This window comes from Myotis nattereri (assembly GCF_964212035.1).
Source record: "Myotis nattereri genome assembly, chromosome: 13".
NCBI classification, from domain to species: Eukaryota; Metazoa; Chordata; class Mammalia; order Chiroptera; family Vespertilionidae; genus Myotis; species Myotis nattereri.
In genome coordinates, this window is record NC_138088.1 from 15,843,596 (window position 1) to 15,865,481 (window position 21,886).

The following is a 21,886-nucleotide window of genomic DNA, read 5'->3' on the forward strand; positions in this document are numbered from 1 at the left end:
TCTGCTGCCCCCAGGCTTAGTGTGGGGGGTATTTAGGGAGATTGTAGCTTCCTTCTTTGACCCCATCATCTGCAGGCCATCTTCCAGATGCCCTCAGCACTTCCCTCTCCTGGGCCTGGACCCCTTCTCCCACACATATCCAGATACTTTACACCACAACAGACTGTTCATTTTGGCTCTGCACCCTGCCCAGCTCTGTACTCCCAACATTGGACCCTTGGCGGTTGATGCCAGCCAGATCTAGTTTATCCCTGTTCCTTTGGGGTTAGCTACAGGCAGCTGGCTCCTCCCTCCTGTACCACCAGGTACCAGGCCTGCTCCTTATCCTCCACCTTCTGGGAGCACCCAGGAAACTACCCGGCTGGGGCCAGGACAGTTGTGACAATACACATTCCCTGACTTTTGTCCAGAGAGAAACCCCACCCCACAGCACAAATTCCAGTGGGCCAGCCTTCAGGTGGAACCTGCCCTGGTGCCCTCTCGCCAGGCAGAATTGCAGGCCACAGGAAAGAAATTGGATGAATATTATTACCATTTAGTGGACATTTTCCTTGTGCCAAGAGTTTTATATTTTTTATATAGTTTTTAATCCCTACAAGAGCTCTAGAAGATAAGTACTGAGACTCAAAGAGGTTAAGGAACATGCCTGAAGTCATACAGCTAACAAGTGTGGGCTGAAATTCAAGGCCAGAGCTATCCCGTTCCAAAGCCCACACCTACAAAACCTGTATTACAACTCACAGGGACTGCGCCAAGAGCTGACAGAATGCCCATGGCTGCTCCTTCACCAGCCCCCAGGGAAGCATGGGAAGAGTAGCACCTCTTGATTCCCTTGGGGTCACCTTGGAAAGTCCCCAAGGTGAGAAGGAAGACAACCTTGGTCACCTGTGGCAAGACCACTGCCCAGAGTTATGAGCCTCCAGCCATGGAAAGTGAGTGTTCAACTGGCAGGCATGTAATGAGCACCTACTGCATACATCGCATTCTCTTGGGTGTGGAGGTAGTGAAAAGATGGCCAGGTCATGATATCTGTCCCCAAAAGCTTACTGTCCAGACTAGTGGGTCACAGAAATAAGTGTTGCATTAAGGTGGGCTGTGATAGGGCTGTAATCAGTGGAGGCACAGGATTAATTCCCAGAGGAGGCTGTGGAAGTCCTCCTGGACTGGCATCAGGGAGGAGGCAGCACTTGATCTGGGTTTGGACAATGAATAGACGTTTGAAGGGTGGAGAACAGGGATTTTGGGAAGCCAAGAGGAAGGACCAGCAGGCCATGAGGATGTTTGGTAAGATGTGGCTGTCGTAGAGGGAGTAGGTGGGAATGCAGTGGGAACAGATGGTGTCCTATTCGTTGAGATGCAATGGTGAGCCATCAGAGATCTTTGGGTAAAAGAGTACCATTAGGGCCCTGGCTGGGTGGCTCAATTGGTTGGAGCATCATCCTGTACACCAAAAAGTTGCAGGTTCAGTTCCTGGTCAGGGCACATACTTTTGGGGTTCAATCACTGGTCAGGATGTGTAGGAGAGGCAATCGATAGATATTTCTCTCTCATGTCAATGTCTCTCTCTCTTTCTCTCTCTCTCTGTCTTCTTTCTTCTCTCTCTAAAATCAATTAAAACATATCCTCAGGTGAAGATTTATTTTTTCAAAAAACAACAACCCATGGCCAGTGTGACTCAGCTGGTAGTGCATCATCTGATGCACTGAAAGGTTGCCAGTTCAATTCCTGGTCAGGGCGCATGCCCGGGTTGTGAGCGCGATCCCCGTAGTGGGTATGCAGGAGGCAGCTGATTGATGTTTCAGTTTTACATTGATGTTTCTCTCTCCCCCTCTACCTCCTGTCTCCCTAAAATTCAATTTAAAATACTTTTAAAATAGAAAAAAGAAAGAGTGCCATGAGGGATGGAGCAATGAGAGACTGGAGATAAAGAGACCAATTCAGAGGTCAGGTGGTGAGAGCTGGAAGCAAGGGAGAGGCTACAAGAAGGCAAAGCAAGGACAGTTCCAAGGGACACCGAGGAGATAGAATGGACTGGACTCAGTGAAGGACAGGGACTAGAAAGGAGAGCAAGAAGGAAAATAGGGTCCTGAGGTCTCTAGCCTTTGATGTTGAATACACTGCTGGAACAGAGACCCAGCAGTGTATTCAACAGTGCCTTAAATCAGATAGGAGTTTCTCTTAAGTCTCTGTGATCTATGCTGGAGAGGCTGCTCTCCTCCATGATGTCATTCGGGGGCCCAAGTTCCTTCCATCTTTGTGTTCCTTCATTCCCCAACGTATTGTATTCCTTGTTGTGATCAAATATGGACACTATTCCCACCCCTGGCAAGAGGAGAGAGAGGAAGGCTGGGGCAAGAGATGTCCTTCTGAACAATTGAGGGAGGAGTTGCTTATAGTCACCTGGCTGTGAAATGTAGTTTCTGCCATGTGCAAGAAGGTTGGGCAGAATAGATTTGGGGATGGAGTCGGCCACATCTGGGTACCTGGCAGATACTCCAAGGGAGGACAGGCTTTGGCAGGGAGATGCAAAGTGAGGGTTTTTAATGAGTTGAGTTTCTGAGGCCTGCAGCATGTCATGGCTGGAGACGTAAATTTGTGAGTTGTAAGCAGAGACGAAAGAGCTGAAACCTGGAATGTGAGTGATAATGTGTCCAGGGAGGGGAAAATAGAAGAAATTGGACAAAGAAATTAGCCTGAAACTCTTAGGGAAGGAGGCATAGGAGAAATACGTTGCCAATTTTATTTGCCAAAGATGGTGGCGCCAGTACATCCATCCCATGTACCTTTCTTACACTTTGAAGTTGCCACGCCTCCGTTGGCAGGTGAATTGGGCAGGCCTGTGGTCAGAGCGGAAGTAATCCCGTGTGACCTCCAAGGTTGTCAGGACAGGTGACACCTCCTCCTCTAGAGATGCTCACTCTCGGAACCCCATCCTGTGAAGAAGCCAAGTGGTCACATGGACAGGCCATGTTTAGGTGTGCCGGCGGCAGCTACAGCTAAAGTCAGCCAACAGGGCATCAACTGCCAGCATGGAGTGATGAGCCTCAGAAGATCCAGCCCCCAACCTCTGAGCTGCCTCCCTGACCCTGAGTGGAGCAGAGGGAAGCCCTCCCGCAAAGCCCCACTCAAACTGCCAATTCGTAAACAGAATAAATGTTGTTATTGTCTCAAGCCACTAAATTTTGGAGTCTTTTTCATGTAACAATAGGTGACCAACTGGGTCAGAATCCCTTTTCCCATCCTAGGAGAATGCTCCAAACCACATAGAATAGGGGTGACTCTGGATTGGCTTTACCTATGCCCCTACTTCTCTTCTTATCTGTCTCCTGCTTGCCCCTTCTCCAGCTGAGACACATCCCTTTTTCTGTGTACCTAGCCCCCAACTTTCTTCTTTGACCAGCCTCTGGACTTCCAGGATGGCTGCCTCTCTGATCCCCCTCAGCCTGGCTCCACAGTCCACACAAAAGACATTCCCAGGCTGCATCCCTTCTTTCCCTCCATCCCAGAGGGTCAAAGGGGTAGTTGGTGGCAGAGTTGGAAGGAGAGCACAGGGTCTCTGAATGCAAGGCATAGAAAGGTCTCTGTGTTCCCTTTAATATAGCCATTTCCCTTGACTGTCTGCATAAGGAGCACATGTCAGACTTGGAAAGATGAGGGTCGTAGAGGAAGCCTGTGCGACCAAGAGGCAGAACCAGGAATAGGGGATGGGGAGGTGATTGGAGTCACCACAACCTGGGAGGACAACAGCCAAGAGCCCCCAACAAGGCAGTGAGTGGGGAGGGGGGCATTGGGAGGGAGCTGACACAGCTGCACAGCCAGAGCATTATTGGGGCACATTGTGAAATAGTTACCACAGTCAAGTTAATTAATTAATTAACATGCCCATCACCTCACATAGTTACTGTGTGTGTGTGTTTTGAAAACACTTAAGGTCTACTCTCTTCGCAAATTTCAAGTATACACTACAGTATTGTTGACTAAAATCACCACGCTGCACGTTAGATCCCCAGGCTTATTCATCTTACATATTTCATTTGTACCCTTTGACCAACATGTCCCCATTCCCCCCACTCCCTACCTCCAGGCAACCACCATTCTGTTTTTTGTTTCTATGGGTTAACTATTTTAGATTTATTATAAGGGGGTATCATGTAGTATTTGTCCTTCTGTGTTTGGCTTATTTCACTAGAATAATATCTTCCAGTTTCATCCATGTTGCTGCAAATGACAGAATTTTCGTGTGTGTGTGTGTCACATTTTCTTTAGCCATTCATCCATCCATGAACATGTGGGTTGATTCCATATTTTGGCCATTGTGAATAATGCTGCAATAAACATGGGAGTGCAGATATCTTTTAGAGATACTGATTTTATTTCCTTTGGAAATATAGCCAGAAGTAGGATTGCTGAATCATATGGTAGGTCTATTTTTAATTTTTTTAGGAACTTCCATGCTGATTTCCATAATGACTACACCAATTTACATTCCCAGAAAGAGTGTATAAGGATTCTCTTTTTTCTACATCCTCGCTAACACTTGTTATCTCATGTTTTTTATAATACCACTAGAGGCCCGGTGCATGAAATTCATGCACTTGGGTGGGGAGGGGGCCCTCTTGCAGTCCAGGAGCCCTCGGGGGATGTCCGACTGCTGTGGAGGCAGGAGAGGCTCCCTCCACCACCGCTGTGCTTGCCAGCCATGAGCCTGGCTTCTGGCTAAACAGCGCTCCCCCTGACATCAAATTCTACAAATGCTGGGACTATGGGCAAGGGACCCCCACCTACCACCCTGAGATTTCAATACTATTACCAATGCCTGCCAATGCAAGGGTCTGGCCGTTGATCATATAGCTGGCATACTTATTGACAGATAGATCAATTAAGTACCAAACAAATTTCCAAATCAAAGATTGATGGACAGACCAACAGCCTGGCTGGCTAAGGACAGGGTTTGCACCTTAAATATCTTTATTCCCAACCAAGGCTGAGCACAGCACCTGGCTCAGAGCAGGCGCTCAATAAATGGCTACCGTATTAATTACATGACCCACATAGCATCAAGAGAGGCTGGGAAATGTAGTCTTCATTTTATTTTTTATTTTATTTTTTTAATATATTTTATTGATTTTTTACAGAGAGGAAGGGAGAGAGATAGAGAGTTAGAAACATCGATGAGAGAGAAACATCGATCAGCTGCCTCCTGCACATCTATGGGGATGTGCCCGCAACCCAGGTACATGCCCTTGACCGGAATCGAACCTGGGACCTTTCAGTCTGCAGGCCGACGCTCTATCCACTGAGCCAAACCGGTTTCGGCAGTCTTCATTTTATTAAAATCAGTTACAAATCAGGGTTCCAGTCCAGGAGAAACAGGAAATGGAGATTGGGGGCCACTAGTGGTCCCTGCTATAAGGACACAGTGATGAGCTCTGAGTAAGGGATGCAGAGACTTACAGGCCACATCTCAAGTTCAAAGGTGAAGTTGCACTGAGCCTTGGAATTTTGGAGTTGCCTCACCTGCAGAACTCTCAGAGGGCAACAATTTCTCCCCTGTCCCCATTGATGTCCTAGGGAGACGCTGAGCTGAGAAGCAGAGAAAGGCCACCTTTATCCTTTAAAATCATTGCTTTCTATTTCCACAGGCCTGGCCTTGAGGAAACAGAGTCTTGTATCTTCCCTTGTTCAGCTCATCGCAAAATCTTACTAAAGTTCCCATTCAAAACCTGGCCTCCGAAGCTCCTGATGACTGTTGACCCTAAGTTCTTTGCAGACAAGGCCCAGGCAGGGTCACAGGCTTCCATTCAGGAGTAAGAACCAAAGGTCTTGGAAATTCTCCCTCCTTGTGCCTTTACTGACATGGCTTTACCTTTGAGCCAAATGGAAAGCTCAGCATATAGGTGCTGTGCTAAGATCTGGGGCCCATTGCCTGGCTTCAAATCTCAGCGCTGTCACTGGCCGGTTCTGTGACCTGGGCACATCACTGAACCTCCCCCTGAGTCTCCGTTTCCTCATCTCCAACAGGGGATGAGGATAACGATGCCAACCTCACAGGGTTGTGTCAGTGGTGAGAACAGGACCTGGCAGGTGGCAAAAATTCAAACCCTCTTAGGTGTTCTTAGAAACATAGTCATTTCGGGCCTGTGTTTTCTGTCTCCCCTGATTTTTGAGGGGTAGGGAGGCCTGTCTTTTCCACCTCATCTGTGCCCCTCTCCCCCATGCACAGAGAAGAGAATCACACTGCCAGCTCAGCCTGGGCATAGAGTTGGCACAGGTCTGTGGTTTACATACCTCTCTTCTGACCCAGGAGCTCTTCTCTCTTCCCTTCACTTCAGCCACACCCCACCTAGAGGCACTGCGTGGCCAGTGCTGTGTCGTGGTGTGTGGTGCCCACTCCCTGCCACTCCCCTTTGAAGGATCATGGCAGGATTGAGGACCTTACTGCACAGCCTCCTACCTGCACTGCGTTCAGATTGCCCCCGTCCCAGAGCACAAGATAATGGGGCGAAAATAAAATTTGCTTCCAAGCTTCCCTCTGGCTCCTTGAGTGTCACTTTCCTGTGTATTTATGGTAATCGTCCCTGCAACAAAAACAGTGACTTCACTGTCTAAATAATAAGGTAATTTGTTACAGCTAATTACGCAAGGACTTCCTTAATCTCAATTAATAGATCCGAGAGGATTCCTGCCCCCTCTCGTTGCAGTGTTCCCGAAGATCCCCCTAATGTATTCTGGATCACAGATTAGTGGGGAGCCAAGACTGGTCCTTGCTGGGCAGAGCTGCTAAAATCCATCCCAGCAACGTGAAGCAGTGATTTATTGTGACGTGGAATGTGGGACATTTCCCCAGCTTTTGTGATTGTGGTAATGAAGCTGTAAACCAAATAGCATGAAATGAGGCAAGGCCTTACAATTTAATCAGCTCGTAAACAGATCTACTGCATCAAGCAAATGACATTATTATCCATCCGAAGTAAATCATGCTAATCTCGGGAGATAAAATCAACATCGTTAATGGTCACATGTCATATTCATCAACACTAAACCATCCCCTTTGACAGATTAATCCTAACTACAGCTCCCAGGATGTATGGTAATAGGGCTTGTAGCATGCATTTCACTCCGTGCCAGGCTAACCAGCACTCTTAGGCTGCTATTACAAATAATTTTTTTATTGATTTACATATTTTAAAATGCATTTAAGGTGAGGCACCATTAAAAATCCTGTCACCCACCCATATTTCTTCCCTACATTCCCAGACTTTATTAATAGGAATGGGAAGACAAACGCAGCAAGCCTTATAAATACTTTGTTTAGGACACTGTTAGGGGTAATTAAGATTGGGACTGGGGTATTTGCGGGGGGGGGGGGGCAGGTGAGGAGCACAGGGGGTGACAGGAAGAAGGAACCTTCTTGTGGTTCAGGGATGAAAGGAAATTGCAGCATCTTTTGCTTTCTGTTTTCCCTAGAGGTGCCAGGGAGAAGGGGAATAAATTCTCCCCCAAATCTGCTAACTGAGCCTTTCCTCTCCCCCTCTCCCTCGCACCCACCTCCACCCCATCAACTCAGCCTTATGGTATGTGCATCTGTGCTTGCATTTTGGTCATTGTATCCTGCCTGCTGACTTCAAACGCCAAATGTATTTATTTATCATGAGGCTGACCTAGGATGAATGCTCCTGGAAAAGTGTCCACTATTCAAACTGTCACTTCCCCTCAACAGGCCGTGCATTATATTGACAGGCATACTTTCTGAGGCCTCTGAATGACGAGGATGGATGGAGAGCTGCCATAGCAGCCGGCACTGCCACCCTTGCTGAGTGAGTGTGTGGGTGAATGAGTGAGTAGGTGGGTGAGTGAATGAGTAGGTGGGTGAGTGAGTGAGTGAGTAGGTGGGTGAGTGAGTGAGTGAGTAGGTGGGTGAGAGAGTGAGTAGGTGGGTGCCCAAATTATCTACACCCTCACCCAGGAACACAGAAGCAGTGGGAGCCCAGACAGCGTGGCTCAGTGGTTGAGCATCGGCCTATGAACCAGGAGGTCACAGTTTGATTCCCGGTCAGGGCACATGCCTGGGTTGCGGGCTCGATCCCCAGTGTGGGGTGTGCAGGAGGCAGCCGATCCATAATTCTGTCTCATCATTGATGTTTCTCTCTCTCGCTCTCTCTCTCTCTCTCTCTCTCTCCCTCTCCCTTCCTTTCTGAAATCAATAAAAATACCTTTAAAAATAAAAATAAAAATAAGCAGTGGGAGCCAGGACTATGACAGCAGATATCACATGGAGACTCTCAGGGCTGCCTTGCTCAGTGACAAGAGACAGCAACCCCCCTTACCCCAGCCAGCCTTTCACTGGGCACACTGGAGGGGCACACTTGCATCTATCGATCAGAGCCGGCAGTGGTGGAGGGCTGGAAAAGGGAGTGGTGTTACCCTTCTTATGAATGAAGTGCATGGGGCTCCAAGGACCACCGCTTCGGGCCAGGCAGACCTTGCATTGCATAGGTCCCAGCAATTATTCAGTGCAGCACCCATGAGGTTACCACTAAATCGTGCCCATGTCAATCTGGATAGAACCCACAAAGCAGATGGATTTTGGAGGAAAAAGTACCAGAATCAAGCTATTCAACTCGAAGCATTTCTCTTGATGTCCTGAAGAGCCCCCACCTCAGTTTAAGTGGACTAAGGCAAGACTCAGACACTTGCAGATTCCCCAAAGTGTGCTCGTCGAGCCCTCCTCTGGCAGTGATTTATTTCAGAAGTGGGGTTCGACAGGTACAACAGGAGCCTGAGAAACTGCCCAGCCCAGGTCTGTTTTGTAAAATTGCATCCATCGATTAGACCGCCTAATGAAACGGTGCAGGGGAAATTAACTTCAGGGTTTAGGTGGCACCAAGTTCAAGTGGTTGGAACCCACTGAGCGATAAGAGTCTCTAAAGGTTTTGTGTCAGGGCTTTTCCAGGATTTTGACTGAGGTTGCCTGCTCTGCTCCCTGGGGACCTGGAAGGCCAAGGAAAGGCCTTTCCCTGGGGGAGGGGGGGGGGGCTTGTCAGAGTTGGTAAGGTTTCAGGCAGTGGTTCATAAATAGCGGGAGCCAAAAGCTCCTGGTGGCTGTTAAATCATGAATCCTGACCCCCCTCTCCCCTCGCCCGAGTTTCTTATTCAGGAGGTCTGAGGTGAGGCCAGACAATTTGCAAATCTAGCGAATACTCAGGTGGCACTGCTATTGTTGGTCCCCACACCACACTTTGAAAACCAGGGTTTGGGGACAGGAACACCTATGCCAGGGAAGGGCAGAGGGGGCAGGGCAGAGGTGCAGGTGAGAGGTTACAAGCCCAGAGTTGGGTCATGGCAGGAAGCTGGGGCCAGAAACAGGAAGTAAGGTCAGGAGTGGGATCCACACTTCTGAGGGCTTTCCTGTTCTTTTTGTTGTTGTTGTTCTTTTCTGTTTTTTGGGTCAACTTTATTTTACAAAATTAAGAAATTTTTAAATTTTTTTTTACAAAATTGTTCCAATTTATCTGTGTGGAGTGGCTGACTTAGTTCCCTTTTCTTCCAGGCGGGTCATGTCTGTGGAGATGATGTGGACTTCAGAGGTGGCAGCCTACAGGACCTGTGAGGATTCCATTTGGATACATGTCTACTCTTGAGGACGCCCTAGCCTTTCTCAAGTTCAACATAGCAACCCGGCTGCGCATGTCAAGTGGCCAGCCTGTCCCTCGGGCCACCCCCCCAGGGAAGGATTTTCCTGTTCTAAGTTTCTACGACTCTGAGAGTGCCAGTGAGCAAAGTAGGCCTGACAAACCAGGGTTCAGACCCCCACAGGTCAAGACTGAAAGCAGCAAGTGTCCAGAAGCCAGATATGGCTGGATTCTAGCTCAAGCCCCAACACTGATATGCTGTGTTTTCTGCAGTCCATCCCTTTCCCTCTCTGGTCTTCCCCTCTCATGCCTCCTCCACGAAGAGGGAGTATGGCCCTAGATTTTCTCCAAAAGCCCTTCCATTTCTGATAGGTGCGGGGTTATGCCCGTGTTTCCCAAAGAGTACTCTGTGCAACCCTTGTTCTCCTTGAAAAATGGGCTTCATGAAAACGTCTGGAAACGTTTTCAAAACAGATGACCTCTCTTGGAGTTATAATTTATATTCACAAATGAAAGGCTCTTAAGAGTTCTGAATTCGGGAAACTTGTTTAACTTTATTTAACCCAGCATTTCCCAAACTCATTTGACCACAGAACCACAGAAATTGTTTTCCACTTAATAGCTGTTAGTGCTGGGGTTCTACGGGACACACTTTAGGAAACACTGACCAATGCCAAGGGCTGAGACAAGAGGCCGATGAATATGTCAGATGCCTGTGCCCGAAGGTGTAGCCACTTCCCCTCTTCTCTCTGCACCTTGGTGCACTGCACATTCAGAAAACACCAACTGAGTACCAGCCACATGCGGGGACTAAGCTGGGCACTCAGCTAACCCTAGGCAGACAGCTCCTGCCCTCAAGGAGCTCCCTGGCTGGGTGGCAGGGGACAGCCTAGGGACTTCCTTGGCCTCGCAGGGAATGTTACGGATTCTGGCCACGCTTGGGGCCTTTTGTCCCTCCTTTCCCATGGGCTGTCATCCTTTTGCCATTGGTGTCACTAATAAATTTGCTCTGTTCAGTCTCCCCTGCCTATAAAGCATATAAATATGTCCATTCATTCACTTAATAAAAATACACAGAGCGATTCAGGTCCTTGAAGTGGAAGCTCTGAGTTCCCTGGGCGCCTCTGCTCCACCAGGGCCGCCCCGACCTTCTCAGCACCACCTCTGATCCTCCCGCACCCCCATTTTCTTGTCTTGGGAGTGACATGTTCTCTCTGATCGCTGGTTTTTCTTTCCCTAGGTCCTCTTCCCTGGGCTTTTGAAAGTAAAAGCCAGGACGAGCCCACTGTTTCTCTTTCTGCCGTCCCATCTCTTCCCCAAAGCATGCAGCACAGAACAGCTCGCTTGAAAGGGTAGGGGCTTGGGGTGAGAAAAAGAGAAGGAAATATCCAGAATTGTTAAAAATTAATAAACACTTCAAATATGTTACTGTAAAACAACAGCAATTTTAAAATATGCTCTCTTCTAAAGCACACAGGCCTCTGGATTGTGCTACAAGACGTCCCCTGATGAGCATCGGTGCTCTGTGAGGCCAGGATGTTAATGCCAAGATCATTCATTCATTCATGAGCCAGAATAGACAGCCGGATTGTTCCTTAAGAACAATTCTTGTCTTGCTTGCAGATTCTCTTCTGGCCCGCTGCCCTGCAGAGGGAGGAGGCCATTCGTTTGGATTAAGTCTTGATTAGGCTTCTTAATTTTCATAAAAGGCAGTCAACCTGACAGTCCCCAGATTGACTTAACATGTTGTTGTAAAAATTATTATTATTATGAAAGTAATATCTACTTATTGCAAAAATGTTATAAAAAATGATTAATATAGAAAGTTACTCTGCTATAATCTTACACACATACCCCAAGATAACCACCTTAGACACTAGATCTATATTTATACAGATTTTCTCTTCACATCATACTTCTTCAGTAATACTGATCAGCTTCATTCTTTGTAACAAAACAGCATTGTTTTCTTGATTATTTTTTTGAATAAGTGATTTTTAAAATCTAAAAATAATACCAAATTATTGCAAGGAGGGCTTATGTAAACTATAAAATTCTGTCTCCCAATGTTCAACATTGTCACCAATGTCTTTCTTTTTTAAAAGAGAAACATAAATTTGTTGTTCCACTCATTTAAGCATTCATTGGTTGATTTTTTTTTTAATCCTCATCGAGAATATGTTTTTACTGATTTTTTTAAGAGAGAGAAAAAGAGAGAAACATCGATGGGTTGCCTTCTGTACATGCCCCAATCAGGGATCGAACCCACAACCCTGGCCTATCCGACAGTGCTCTAACCAACTGAGCTACCTGGCCAGGGCTCACCAATTTCTTATGTATCCCTCCAGAAAATTTCTATAACCATGTTTTGTTTTATTATTTCATTTTTTATCCAAGCAGGACATTACAATACCTACTGGTCTGCAGCTTGCTTTCTTCACCTATTAATGTCTTACACAACTTTTCCTCAGAGCATGTTCCATCTCCCTTGTTCCTGTTGATGACTGCATGGTATTCCACTGTACAGATGTCCTGTAACCTATGTGTCTCAATCCAGTTCTCAGCCACACACAACACCTGCATTTCAGGTCTTTGTCAGAAACAAGAGCCTCAAACTGTCTGCTGCCCATTCTCTAACATAAAAGCAGAGCTGAGAGAAACACTTTGCAGAGAGAATCATTTGGAAATGAGGTTGGGCTCAGTCCCTTCATCCTTCTAGTATCTAGGTCTTATCCCATCCATGAACTGCATAGTATTTAACCCACCTTTCCTAGGTCTCCCAACAGGTGTCTTCACAAGCCTCACCCCTAACCATGAGGATGTCAACCACTGCATGGCCCACAGGAGGTCCGTGCAAAGAAAGTCTTGTTTCTTCTGAAGAGTTGACCTGCTTTTCCTTTAAGGACAATGTGTACGTAACCATATTTTTTATTTTCCTTTTTGCTTCAACTGCCTGGAAGCCCAGAGCCAAATTTCAGTAATCTCATAAACCTTTGTGTGCATATCTGCTTGCTATTTTTTTTCCTTTCGTCTTATCTGTATAGTCTTTTATATAACTCCTGGACCTTTCTTTTTGAAGATCTTGATTTTTAATTTTTGAACTTTTCCTTTTTCTGTTTTGCTGAGGTTTCTTATTTTTGTTGCTACCCTTGAAGGTTACCTCTCTCTCTCTCTCTCTCTTTTTTTTTTTTTAATTGCTGCATGAGCCTGAACACTAGAAAACTATTTTTGGAAGACGCTTTTCTGACATACCCCTTTCTGGTCTAATGCCTGCTGCTCCCCTGCTCTGTTGATGTGGAGAGGGTCAGAGGGTGCTGTGGAGACCACAGCAGCAAGATGGGGCAGCAGGTGGCCTGATTGGAGAGATCTGTAGCCCAAGGACATAGAACCAAAATTCATTAGAAATGTCTGGCTCCCTTGAAATGAGGTGTGGGGGCTGCTAGGCTGCTCAGCAGGGTTCACTGCCTCAACTCTAGGCTTATTGGGCCTTTGCTAAGTCTGTAAAGGGCCTCTTGTCCTAATAGGACGCCACTCCTGGGATTAGCTTGGAAACTGGCAAGGCCAACTGGGGACCTGGCAATGCTTTCAGCCTCCGAGTCAGGCAGGACCCTGGATCTTCCACTAAGAGGCAGGGGTGGCAGCCCTAGAATCTGAGGGGTGGGCAAACTACGGCCCGTTTGAAATGAATAAAACTATTGAAAAAAATGACCGTACCCTTTTATGTAATGATGTTTACTTTGAATTTATATTAGTTCACACAAACACTCCGTCCATGCTTTTGTTCCGGCCCTCCGGTCCAGTTTAAGAACCCGTTGTGGCCCTCGAGTCAAAAAGTTTGCCCACCCCTTAGATGCTGTCCTGTCACCTACATGAGGAATGGCTGTGATAAAATAATAACCAGGAGCCGTAGGTGCCCCAGTTTGAACAAAGGGGCTGAGGATCGATGCTCGGCAGCCGCTGCGCGAGCTTTGTGGGTCCTTTCGCTACAGCATCCTGTATTATATGCAAATCGCGGCGCAAACTTAAGGCCGCTTTTCATGTCAAGTGGCTTCTTTGAGCCTATGTGTTATATTTTACAGATCTTGGACAGTAACATTTTTCTTTTTAGTGCAAAGTTGCTCAAGGTTCATCTGAGACTCTTTTAAATTGCTGCTTTCAGAGAAATAACAATGTAAAATGACACGATGATGTATGGCCCCGTCCAGCCGACCAGGGCTGCAGCAGCCGCAAACGCCACCAAACCTCAGGGAATGAAGCGGTCTCCGGGGCGCCATTGTGCAATTGTCCCAACCGGATCATTTTTAATTAGTTGCAATTAATTTCAAGTGACAGCGCCCTGCAATATCAAGTCAGAGAGGCTCGGGTGCTTGGGCGGGGTTATTAGGAACAGACGGCTGGTGAGAGAGAAGCCAGAGGGAGGTCTCATCACCCGGCTTCCACCTACAACAAGATTTCCCCGGAGTGGGCGGAGGGGACTTCTTCCTAATGATGCAAATGTTCCGATTCCTGCTGGGCTGTGTAGAGGCTCTGCTAGGTGAGCACTTCTTACACCCCGTACCTGTGGACAAGCGTGTTCCAGCCATTATCTCGCTTCAGCCGTACAAAGTGGCTCAGCCAGACAACCTGTGTTAGTGTGGGAGACGCAGACCCTGAGAGGAGGGTTGGGGCAGGTGGTTTATTAGGGAGGTGACCCCAGGAGTGGGGAAGTGAATCAGGAAACGGATAAGGGTATGTTATTAAACGCATTAGCCCTGTGGGTACCTGGAGCTCACTCCCATTGGGGGAACTCTGGGAGACAACCTAGAATGTACATCTCAGAGCCGTCCCATGCACGGGATCACGGGATGAAGCAGCAAGGATAGCTATACCATGACCCTATAGGTCCCTGTTGGAGGACTGCTTCTGAGATGCACCAGTGGTTGGAGAAAGCTCTCAGGCAAAAAAAAAAGCTGCAAATCCTGGCAGCTGGAAAAGGCTTCGAGCCATGACGTGATAAGGGCAAGGGGGTGGGGTGGGCACTGACAGTGTCGCTGTAACCTCAAGGACCCCTGCCTGTCCTAACGTCTTACAATGCCCACGATTCCCCTTGGGTGTCCCGCTAAGGCAGTGGTTCTCAACCTTGGCTGCACATTAGAATCCCCTGGGAATCTTTTTAAAATCCTGATTTCTGGGCCTCATCCTCTGGAAATTCTGTTTCTTTGTTATGGGGTGGGGCCACAACATTAGTAACAAAGAAACAGAATTTCTGGAAGATGAGGCCCAGAAATCAGGATTTTAAAAAGATTCCCAGGTGATTCTAATGTGCAGCCAAGGTTGAGAACCACTGCTCTAAGGCGTGTACAGGGGGAGAAACAGGCAGGGAGGGTAAGTGGGGTGATGCGTCCAGGGGTGAGCCTGGTAGAGGAGAGCTGGGAAGTCAGGTGGCCCGCCTCTCGGCAGCAGGCTCCCCCACCTGGCCTCACCCAAGAACCCCGGCGCTCTCAGACCAGGTCACTGTGAGCTGAGTTCCTTTCCCTCCAGCCGGTGTGGACACTTGCCTGTGCAAACCTCTCTCACTTTGATCTTGGCGTCTTTTCTCCTGCATCCCGGTTTGGATTCAGAAGTCTTGTCAGTAGGATTGCTATCGAGCAATGGCAGATGCACAAGAGAGAAAACCAGAGAGTATCCCTCCTGAGCACCAGGTTCTCTAACCAACATGTCTCAGGGAGGACAGATTGCACAGCGACACCGTCACACCTTGTCCCCCACCCAGCTCATTCCTTGGGGCCAAAGAGCTAATCTCCACTTCCTGTGCCCTTACGACTCTAAACAGTGACTTAGAACCGGGATCAGGGCACTTGACCTCCACACCTTGGCTTCTCTGGGGAGGTTAGGGGGCATATATGCCACCACCACCACCACCACCACCATGGCCACCCCATCCTCCCTCCTGTTCCCAATCCATCCTTCCTTGGTTAACCAGTCGGGAGGGAGTGGGAGCTGGTAAGCTTGGCCCTTTCTGAGGAGTAATAACAGCTCCAGCACACAGGGATTGAGCACTTGCCATGTGCCATACCCTATTGTAAGCCTTTTCATATACTATAATTCTTTTCATTTTTACAACCCAGTGAAGCCATATTATTATCCCCATTTGCGGGGAGCTGAAGCACAGAGAGGTTAAGTAACTTGCCTAAAACCACCAGCTACTCAGTGGTGGGGCTAGAATAGGAACTTGGTCTCCTGAGTCTGGACCCCAGTGATAAAGTCACCTACCTTAGGAATTCTGACACCCACTCTATCCACACTGAGTTTTGTTTCGTGCTTCCCCTAAACTGAAACACACACACACACACACACACACACACACACACACTAAAAATCCCTCTTTCCCAAATGCAGCATGTGTCTGACCTAACCACTTCTCTTTTTTCTGTCCTGAAAAAGCATAATTGGATTATTGCATCCATCTGGGGGACCCCTAGAAATAACTGGAGACCCCAGCATTTCTGGTTTCCTTCCAGGGCCCAAGCCCATTGTCCGCCTCGGGTTAAGACACAGGGACCCTCATCCGGAAGGTGGGGTCCTCCTCCAGTCGTCACTAGTGCAGCACCCACCTCCGGAGGAGCTATGTCCCCCTTGCTCACCCTGCCTGGCGCTGTCACCCACTAACTTATGAAACCCTGCCTCTGGGTGGCCAGCCTTTCCACTTACGAAGGATGCCTCTTCCCCTGCAGACGTCACTTGGAAACAACCATCTCACCACATCAGGTTTTTGCTCCAGTCCTCAACATGCCTGGCTTTGGACGTCCAATAGCTTGTTTTCCAACAGTCCCAGAATGTGGGGGCCTTGTTGTTGTTTTTTTTAGTGATTTCCCGTTGTTTTTTCCTAATCAATTTTCACTTAGATGAGACTGTTTGGAACATTCTATTCTAGAGTCTGGGTTCTCTTCATTCGCCCAGCTCTCTAGCTGTGTGATGGGGGGGGGGGGGGGGGCGGGACTCCAGACTTTGCATTGCTTTTCTGTGGATGCCCTTCTCTCATGTGTCCCCACAGGGCCTGGTCAGGGCCATACACGGCGACCACTTCAAGTCTGCCTTTGGGGAGCTTGCATATTTATTGGGACACTGTGACCCCAAAGGGCTTCATTTAACGGGGAAGAACAGCCGGCTTCAGGTGGGGCTGTGGCACGGAGTGGCCAGACGAGGCTTCCCAGCGAAGTTGTTGAAGCTGGAATTCTCTGGAGCGTAGCCCTCGGCCCATCAGACCCCAGCCTCCTTTTATTACCAGGTTTGTCACACCCCATTTGCTATCCCAGGATGGAAAGCAGAGATAATGTAACCAACCTAGCCACATAATTTTTAAAAAATCAATATATTGACCAAACTGTAATATAAAGGAGAAATCAAAGGAAAGTAAGTTACCATAAAATAATACGTATTTCCATACGTAAATACTCAGCAGCAATGAACACATTGAATACTTACACCTAAATATAAAACCACAGGTTGGGACAGCCGTCGGTGCCTCCTGCCTCAGTGTGTGTGGGGGGGGAAGGGGGGGGCGGGGGCGGGGGGGGGGTGCTGGTGACTTACGGGGCCAGGAGTGACGTGCCCACACGGACAGCAGTTCCTGAAATGGTGAACAATTCTTGGCAAGGTTCTGTACCAAGCACAGCAAAGTCCCCCCTCCGTCATCACAGGAGGTGCATCCCTAGAAAATTCCGTGTCCATTAAAGCCATGCAAAAACACTCTGTGGTAATATGTAAGACTGAGCTAGTTTAGACCGGCTCATTGTCAACAGGCTTGTCCACCGGGACCACTGTCAAGCCTGGGGCCTCTCTGATGGCTGTGCAGGCTGTGACTGTGCCCCCGGTTAGTTCATCGTGTAAGTGAATGGTGCCCCCTAGGGTTGTGGAGAACACAGCAACTTGCTGAGAATGTTGAGAGTGGGAGAATTCTTCATGGCCTGGGACTGGCCTGCAGACACATTACAGTGCCCAGAGAGCACGCCTAGGTCCTCCCCACACACGCACATACACGGAATGCCAGCACTGTGACGGCAAAATGCCCCCACACATGTCCAAAGGCGCCCTTGGCCGCACAGCCCTGCCGAGAACCTCTCCCCACGGCTAAGGTGGCTCCAGCCTCTCCTTCCAGTGTGCAGTGCTCGGCCTCTTTTTGTCTTCTCTTTATTGCTTCCTCCTTCATCTCTCCCTTCCCACTCCTGCCCCAGCCCAGTCCTATGGCCTCATTCCTGGTCCAGCAGAGGCGTCCACCTGGGCTCCCTGCTTCTGGCCTCAGCCAGGGAGCCCTCCCAGCACTGCAGTGCAAAGCCCTGTCTCTCTCTGCCACTGCGCTCATTCAGCCCCCACAACAGTGCTTCTCAGCCTGATCCCAGTTTTCCTTGGTAATCGCTCCCCCACCCCCTTCCCATTCTCCTAGCCTCACCTCCTTCTGCGCTCACCATTCCCCTTCTTGGCCAAACCCCATCACGCATCCCACCCCTGCCCCCATCTCTGTCCGTAGGTGCCACCTTATTTACCAGCCTTTCCGGATGTGCGTGGGCAGAAGCCGTGGGCTCTGTCTTACCTGAAACTTCTTGTAGACCCATAACACCACTGTAGCGTGGTTTTCTCCCTCTGCATCAGAATCTCCGCAGGGCAAGGACCAGGACTTACTGCCCGTAGGGCCCTGGATACACGTTACAGCGCACGTTACAGTGCACAGAGTCCCACATTGGAGATCCAAGCAGCTTGAGGTTAGGTTGCGGGTATGGCTAACCTAGGAGGGGCACGGATTCCCAGTGGGCTGCTGGGAACCACGTGGCTTTGGGAAAGGAGACTGACTTGAAGCAGTGGTGGCTCATCAGGTTGCTTCTGTGAGGTGGGGCACACAGTATTGGGGCAAAGAGTGAAAGCTGGTGCTATCCTGGGGCCAGGAAGGATGGCAATGTGGTTTCCCAGGTGAGAGCAGAAATGAAAGAAGCCCTGAATCCACTCTGTCGGGAGGTGGTTGGTGCCACCACTTCCCACCAGAGAGGGAGAAGAGCGGTCACGAGCTTTGGAGAGAGCACTGGCCTGGGAGTCCAAAGGCCTGTGTTCGAGTGACCAGCCTTGCTGCCATTCCTATAGAAGCACATGGTGCTGGGCGGCCCGCCTTGCCAGGAGGTTCCAGCGAGAAGGAATTTCACTAATTTGTCTCTGGTTTAATTAAATTCACACTATTACTATTTGGCCTCATTTTTACTTATTTTTTAAACTATTTTATCTTATTTTTTTACAATATATATAAAAAAATCTATTACCAGATTGTAGATATAAAATAATTATCCATTTACATTTAATAAGCATTAATATTTCAAGAAAAATGATTTTAAATATAATAATATTACATACAATAAACATCAATATTTTTTAAAAGATTTTAAATATAATATTACCAAAACAGTATAATATCACAAAAGTTGTAGGAAATATTAAAAATCTGCAAATAACAGGATTACTTCTATTATATTCTAAAACTAGAGGCCCAGTGCACAAATTCGTGCACCAGTGTGGTCCCTCTGCCTGGACTGTGGGATCGGTCTGAAACTGGCTCTCCAACATCCCCTGATAGGTCCCAGATTGCGAGAGGACACAGGCCAGGCCAAGGGACCCCACCAATGCACGATCGGGGCAAGGAGGTTGGCCAGCTGGGGAGGGACTTGTAGTAGGGCTCCAGGTCGTGTCCAGCCCGTCTTGCTTAGACCCGATAGGCCAGAACCCAGCAGCAAGCTAACCTACCGGTCAGAGAGTCTGCCCCCTGGTGGTTAGTGCACATCATAGTGACTGGTCAACTCTCTGCCCCCTGGTGGACAGTGCACATCATAGCGAGCATTTGAGTAGCCTTAGCATATCATTAGCATATTATGCTTTGATTGGTTGAATGGCTGACTGGTTGACCAGACACTTAGCATATTTGGCTTTTATTATATAGGATATTTTTTTCCTCTGGCTCTATTTTTGTTTATCAGTTTATGTTGTTCATTATATTCCACAAATGAATGAGATCATGTGATATTTAATAATTGTAGAATAGTATCCCATATTATTATCCAAAGAAAGATGCCCTTTGCTCAGTATGTTTCCCTATCCTATGCCAGGCTAACTTATGTTCTGTGCTTACTCTTATCCTGTGCAGAGCTTCCCCCTTCACTTCTGTCTCCATTGTCATCTCAGCAGGTGCTGGGAATGGAGAGGGGATGAGGCCAGTAGAGTCCGTGAAAGGGCTGCAGAGAACTCTGCCCATCCTCTTTAGAAAGGTGCCTCCATATTCACCTCGCACTGGGTCCTAGGTCCCACCTTATTCTCAGGGCTCCCACCTCTCCTGTACCCTCAGACCCTCCTCTGCCAGATTACGGGGGCGCCATGGGAAACTGAATGGGGCAGGCCTGGCAGCAGGGAGGGGTGTGTGTGTGTGTGTGTGTGTGTGTGTGTGTGTTCGTGCACTCTGGCAGATGTTACTGCTGCTGCTGCTGTGGTCTGGCAGGAAAGCAGCTGTTTAAACCCCTCAGTGTAGCTTCATTGTGCCCAGGAAGGGGGACCTGCCCAAGGCTAGGAGGGGGTATGGCACTGGAAGTGGAATGGGGAATTTGAAGAGGGAGGGCTCTAAGATTTCCTTCTGGCCATTTTGAATGAGACCAGGTAGGGGGACAGGAAGGGGGAGCCCCGACTCCCAGCTGAAGCTGAGCAGCGGCCTCCCACCCCCACACAGGGCCTGACTCTAATGTCTTCTGATGGGACAGATTGGTGAGCACGACTATTAGCTGGGCGACATCAAAAGGCATTAATCTCTGGCTCCCGAGCAGGCCAGCACCACATTAGTGCCTCGCACCCAGTCATTATTAAGACTTTAGCCCAAGGGTGTAATAAATGTTTTATGGCATGCAAACCAAGGTAATGGAATGCAAATCCCATAATATAGCCATACATTTATTTTCTAATGGAGCAAATGATGATGTATTTTATCTGAGAGGAGCTACTGATAGGGTCTGCTTGGGAAATGCGAAGTTAGGGACCCAAAGGGTGAGTGGGTGGCCCTCCTTGGTGGGGGCTGGGGTAGCAACGGGTGGGAGCCATGTTGGGACTTCTCAGTGACGGTCAAGCTTCCCTGCTCAGTACCTTCCAGACAAGCCCATCACTCTTGTCCTCACGCCCCCAAATTCCCTCCTTTGGGGGCATAAATTGAACATTCCGAGCCTTAATTACACCCCCTTTGCAGAGTGCCCCTCCTCCCGCAAGCCCCAACCCCACCCGGAGCTGCATACCAATAAGCTACTCCGCTCATATTGGCTTTCCAAAAATATGGCCGCATTAAGGTGTGAGATGTTAATGGGATCGAGGGGCACAGGGCTATTTCTCCAGCCGAGTTAGGACTTGGCAGTGGTGCTGTTTTCATTAAAAAAACAACACTGTTCAGTTGCAGCCCTGGGCTGGTGGGGAGGCCCGTTGGCTACCCAGGGTGGCGGCAGCCTTGAGATGGGCCTTGGGCAGCGGAGCGTCCCAGATCTTTCTGGCAGCTATTCCAGTTGCCCAAAATGAGTATGGGCTTCTTCATTCCCCAGTGCCCTCTTTTGCCCTCCCCAGGCCGAGGCATAGTACCCCGCCTAACCCTTACTTGCCCTGCCTCTATCCCAAAGGGAGAAGTGGAAAGAGGCCCATGTCTCCTTGGCCCACCAGTGAGTTGGGGGAGAGAAAGGGTGGCTTCCAACTGGTTCCTGTACCCAGAAAGCTTGGGACTCAGGGCCTGGGTAAGCAACAGAAATTCTAAGGAAACCGATTTATACAGAAGAAAAGCATGAACTGTTCACTAACTCACGGAAGTGAAAGTTCCGAGGTTTTCAAGCCTGAGGCAGGGCTGGATCCAGTCACCCAATGTCCTGATACTGATGTCTAAGGATCTGTTCTGTACCTAGACTTATAGGGACACCAGGAAGTTCAAGACCTGTCCCTGCTTTCAAGGTACTGATAATCTAACTGGGGAAAATGACAAGCATCTGAAAGGAAATTATCAATGTCAGGTAGTACATGGTTTAAGGATCACCTGAGTGGTATATCTGAGGGGTTCACAGTTTTTGTAAGATTTCCAGGTTGGGGGGGGGGGCGGGGCAGGGGGGAGGAGGGGGAGCCATTGAGAAAAAGGGAAGGGAAGTGAAAACCAATGTGTGAGAAGAATCCTGGTGGAGATGTTGCTAAGAGCTGGAGGTGTTAAAGACCCCTTAAAATTGAAAAGGCAG